General features: G+C 45.5%; 1 pseudogene; it reads right to left on the bottom strand.

Annotated features, from left to right (window-relative positions):
- Nucleotides 1-321: 321 nt before the first annotated feature.
- LOC104666462 lies at nt 322-3916 on the bottom strand (annotated as a pseudogene).
- Between the last annotated feature and the right edge of the window lie 1528 nt (nt 3917-5444).

Here is a 5444-nt window from a genome sequence, read left to right as displayed (position 1 = left end):
GGGAAGTTGTCGGGGCTGAAGACTTTAAGTGTGACATTTCAGTTCCTAAAACATTGCTGCTACTTGCTCAAAGTTCTAGGTCTATGTATTTCCTTCTCCAATATGTCCCCATGCATAAGTTTATTTCCATACATACAAACGTGCACATACGTGCGCTCACACACGCACACAAAGACACACATACACACCTTCTCTCAAGTCAGACACTTGTGTTTATTGATAAATCATGAGGATTATGGACTAGGTGTGTATAGGGTTTCATAGGTGCTTTGTAAACATCAGAGTCACTTGGGTCCTTTTCTTTAAAAGCCTAAAATCCAATTATGCCACAAATGACCACTGCTTTTCCATACGCTGGTCACAGGCTGCATACTGATGAAGGGCAGAGAAAAAGTCCTCAGAATTGATGTTTAAGTAGGAAGGCAAAGAGACAATCTCAGACAATCTGATGTGCCGGGGAAGAAAGTTTAATGTGCTGTCCACAAGACCAAACTTCAATACTAAATCAGGATCAGGAGAACCAATTGAACTAAGTAAACTGCCTAACATAGCTACATCCAAATCTGTGGGGGTCGCTTTCGCTTCTGGGCTACTAACTGGAAAACGTCCTGAGCAGCTCTCAGAATATCTGCTTTTCCATCTACTGGGGACAGCACCTTCACCGCCAAATGGCAATTTAGAACTTGATCATCTTTGTCGTTACTATTTGCAAACTCTGGTGAGTATTTTGAACAATCTAGGCCCAGAATTTTTGCTGTTGTTTTAAAATTTCATCCATCAATCTGGAATTATTTCTTTTGAAAAGATTGGTGGTTGTAGACGCAAATGTAGGAGGTGGCCACAGCCATACACCACACCACGAGGCGTGCAACGTCGGAGAAACTGGGCCCTTGTTCCACCGTGGTATCACCAGGCCCATGTGCACATCTAAATTGTTTTCTGAATCTTCGTTGAAAATCAGTTGTTCGTACAGGTGTGGTCTATTTCTGGGCACTCTATTCTGCTCCTTCGGTCTATTTGTCCATCTTTATACCAATCCCACATTGTCTTGATGACTGCAGGATTTAATAAGTCTTGACATCAAGTCGTAATAACCTTCCAACTTTGTCAAAGTTGCTTTGGCTACTCAAGGTCCTTTGTATTTCTATATGGATTTCAAAAGTGGCTTGTCGGCTGGGGGTGGTGGCTCAAGCCTGTAATCCCAGCACTTTATAAACATCACTTTGTAGGCCGGGCACGGTGGCTCAAGCCTGTAATCCCAGCACTTTGGGAGGCCGAGACGGGCAGATCACGAGGTCAGGAGATCGAGACCATCCTGGCTAACACGGTGAAACCCCGTCTCTACTAAAAAATACAAAAAACTAGCCGGGCGAGGTGGCGGGCGCCTGTAGTCCCAGCTACTCGGGAGGCTGAGGCAGGAGAATGGTGTAAACCTGGGAGGCAGAGCTTGCAGTGAGCTGAGATCCGGCCACTGCACTCCAGCCCGAGCGACAGAGCGAGACTCCGTCTCAAAAAAATAAATAAATAAATAAATAAAATAAACATCACTTTGCAAACCACCAACGCAGGCGGATCACATGAGGCCAGGAGTTCAAGAGCAGCCTGGGCAACATGGTGAAACCCTATCTCTACTAAAAATACAAAAATTAGCCTGGTGTGGTGGTGCATGCCAATAGTCCCAGCTACTCAGGAGGCTGAGGCAGGAGAATCGCTCGAATCTGGGAGGCGGAGGTTGCAGTGGCAGAGATCGCACCACCGCACTCCAGATTGGGTGACTGAGCGAGACTCCATCTCAAAAAAAAAAAAAACAAAAGAAAAAGCGTCTTGTCAAGTTCTGTGAAAAAGCCTGCTGGAATTTTGATTGGGATTGCACAGAAGGATGCATTTCTGAGCGTTTCTGAGAGATGCATCTTCAAAGGTAGGACAGGGGCTAGCTCCAGTATTGAACACTGGCAAACCGTGGGGAACTAATCCAGCGCTCCCTTGACTGGCATTTTGGGGCTATCTTTTGTATAACCAGCTCACACCCAAGTCAGGACACAGCCAGCCTCCCCGCCCTGCTCTTTGGCCAGGTTCACATTTCTGTCTCACTGAATCTGCACAGGAGAACAGAGGCATCTGCAGCTCACGAGCTGCTCTTTTGCTGGTTAAGTGGGAGCCCCACTGTCCCCACCCCACATAGCAGTGACATGAGGGATGGTAAGATTTCTGAACCAGTAAATCCAATTGGCCCCTGGCTGGTCTGTTACTGAGGTATACAAGCCTAATGCCTAGTAGTTTTCTGGATGGAATAGAAAGGTTAAAACTCTACTTAAAACATCAAGCATAGGCCAGGTGCAGTGGCTCACACGTGTAACCCCAGCACTTTGGGAGGCTGAAGTGGGCAGATCACCTGAGGTCAGGAATTTGAGACCAGCCTGGCCAACATAGTGAAACCGCATCTCTATTAAAAATACAGAAATTAGCCGGGCATGGTGGTGCACACCTATAGTCCCAGCTACTTGGGAGGCTGAGACAGGAGAATCACTTGAACCCGGGAGGCAGAGGTTGCAGTGAGCTGAGATCATGTCACTATTCTCTAGCCTGGGTGACAGAGCGAGACTCTGTCTCAAAAAAAAAAAAAAAAAAAAAAAAAAGGCATGAAACAACACTGCCTTTATCTATTAACCTTACAGCATTTTCCAAAGAAGACATTTTTTCATCCTGGTAAACAGAAATCACTGCTATTTCTCTGAGATGGGACAAGAACGCTAGACTACTTTTTAAAATCCAGTCTAAACTCTCTAATGCAAATCCAGCTATGATTTCTTTCTTTCTTCTTTCTTTTCTCTTCTCTTCTCTTTCTTTTTTCTTTCCTTTCTTTCCTTTCTTTTCTCTTTCTTTTCCTTTCTTTTCTTTCCTTCTCTCTCTCTCTCTCTCTCTCTCTCTCTCTTCCCCTCTCTCTCTCTCTCCCCCTCTCCCTCTTTCTTCTCTTTCTTTTCTTTCTTTCAGCCAGAGTTTCCACGCTTGTCCAGGCGGGAGTGCAATGTTGCCATCTCAGCTCACTGCAACCTCTACCTCCCTGGTTGAAGCGATTCTGCTGCCTCAGCCTCCCGAGTAGCTGGGATTACAGGTGCCCACCACCACGCCCGGCTAATTTTTTTTGTATTTTAGTAGAAATGGGGTTTCACCATGTTAGCCAGGCTGGTCTTGAACTCCTGACCTCTGGTCATTCTCCTGCTTCGGCCTCCCAAAGTGCTGGGATTATAGGCATGAGCCACTGCGCCCAGCCTGTCTATGATTTGTTAACGAGGACAAGAGGGGGAAACCTGTTCATTTTCCTAAACTACTCTCTACTCATCTTTGTCGTTACTATTTGTTGTTACTACACAATCCCTCCTTAGTCCCTCACACGAAGCATTTATGGTCTATCCAAGGTCCTCACTTAGGGAGCTGACAGGATGCTCCAGAAAGAGACAGAGACGTCAGGACCACTCTTCGGATGCCTCCAAACCTGTTTCTGTTTGCAAATGACCCTGGGTCTAACTATCATGGCATTTTTGATCCTGCTATTGTTCTATTAATCCACAGTAATCGTCTTAATGTGTGAAATCCAAACTTGTTATATAGGAAGTGCTGTTGCTGGGAATTGAGAAATAGAATTTTTTGGATCACAAAAGCAGCATGGAGAGGATTTATGGAAAAGTTGCTGTAAGCTGCTGTGGTTACGGTTTAGGAAGTGTGGTTATTCGAATAATCATTTTGAGCCTATTTTTTCTCTTAAATACTGGGAAGGGGATTAGGGCCAGTATCGCCTTCTGCTGAGGTTGCTAGCTCTCCTCCCTCACCGGCCAGCGAAGGAGGGCCTCCAAAGGAAACCTCTGGCCTGGGTATCCAGGTGGTTAAGCTATTTCTTGGTACCAGCCTTACTCTTCATGAATCTTCTCTTTATTCATTCCGTTCCCTGGGGATTCCATCTGATTTCCTTTCCTCTTCACATCTTTTATTAATTATCTACCCCTTAAAGTTCTTCTTCCAAAACCAATTCCAAAGTGGGAAAGAATTTGTCAGTTTCTCTTCTCCTTGCTGTCTCTTATTCTCTTATTCGCAAATATTTACTGCACACCTATGATGTGTTTATTAATGTTTGAGTCAGACTCCATCTCTGTCCTGGTGAAAATGACAAGAGTGACGCAGACAGATATTAAATGAGCAGACAACAATATGTACTTGAACGGAAGACGCGTGGTATTTTAGATTTTAACATTTCTGAAATTGAAATGCATCTTATAGGTGATGATGAGAGGGAGAGAGGGAGGGAGGGAGGGAGAGAAAGAGAAAGAGAGACAGACAGAGAGAGACAGAGAGAGACCTCCAAGTTAGAGGAGAGCAGGGTAATATAGTTATTCTTTAACACTGTTAGGTTTTACCTCTGCCATTTGACTGAATGCATCTAAATAATTTGCTGGAGCTGCTGTCTTATGTTGCGTTCCTCCCAGAGGCAGAGCCTGGGACAAGGGCTTGTATATGGGTGTTTATTTGGACTAGTGATCCTAAAGAACAGAAGTAAGGGATTATGCAATGTGGAGGAGGGAAGCCAATGTCAGGTGCGTGATGAGTCAGTTGGCACACGGGCAAGTGGGGGCTCAATCCTTCTGGAGCCTTCTGATGGGCCATGTAGAACAGGCTCTAGAATTGTCCACCCTAGAGGTAGAAGGGGAAGCATTTATCCACTAGCTTTACGTTTCCATATGCATGGATACCACACTGCAGAGCTGGAGAAGTCTAGCTATGTGAGGCAGCTGAGGTGAGGTGCGTTCAGATTACACCTGCTGCTGGGCCAATGCTTGGAGACAGTGGTGGACTGAGAAGAGGAGCTGCAGCAGTAAAAATGTTTGATATAGGCCAGGCGTGGTGGCTCACACCTGTAACCTCAGCACTTTGGAAAGTCAAGGTGGGCGGATCATCTGAGGTCAGGAGTTCGAGACCAGCCTGCCCAACATGGTAAAACCCCATCTCTACTAAAATACAAAAATTAACTGGGCATGGTGTCATGTGCCTGTAGTTCCAGCTACTAGTGAGGCTGAGGCAGGAGAATTGCTTGAACCTGAGAGGCAGAGGTTATAGTGAGCTGAGATAATGCCACTGCACTCCAGCCTGGGTGACAGAGGGAGACCTTGCCTTAAAAAAAAAACAGTTCAGTACAATTGCTATTTTTTTCTCCTATTTGCTAAGAATGTCCATAGCAGCTTTATTCACAATAGCCCCAACCTGGAAACAATCCTGAAGTCCATCAACAGGAGAATGCATAAACAAATTGTGGTATATCTGTCCACTGAAATCCTGCTCAGCCACAAAGAAGAATGGACGACTGATACATGCAACAACATGATACAGGGTCTTGCTATGTTGCCCAAGCTGCTATCAGACTCCTGGCCTCAAGTGATCCTCCAGCTTCAGCCTCC

The sequence above is a fragment of the Rhinopithecus roxellana genome, chromosome 18, assembly GCF_007565055.1.
Source record: "Rhinopithecus roxellana isolate Shanxi Qingling chromosome 18, ASM756505v1, whole genome shotgun sequence".
Taxonomy (NCBI): domain Eukaryota; kingdom Metazoa; phylum Chordata; class Mammalia; order Primates; family Cercopithecidae; genus Rhinopithecus; species Rhinopithecus roxellana.
The sequence above is the reverse complement of the archived record's forward strand: the minus strand, read 5'-3'. Positions and strand labels throughout refer to the sequence as shown.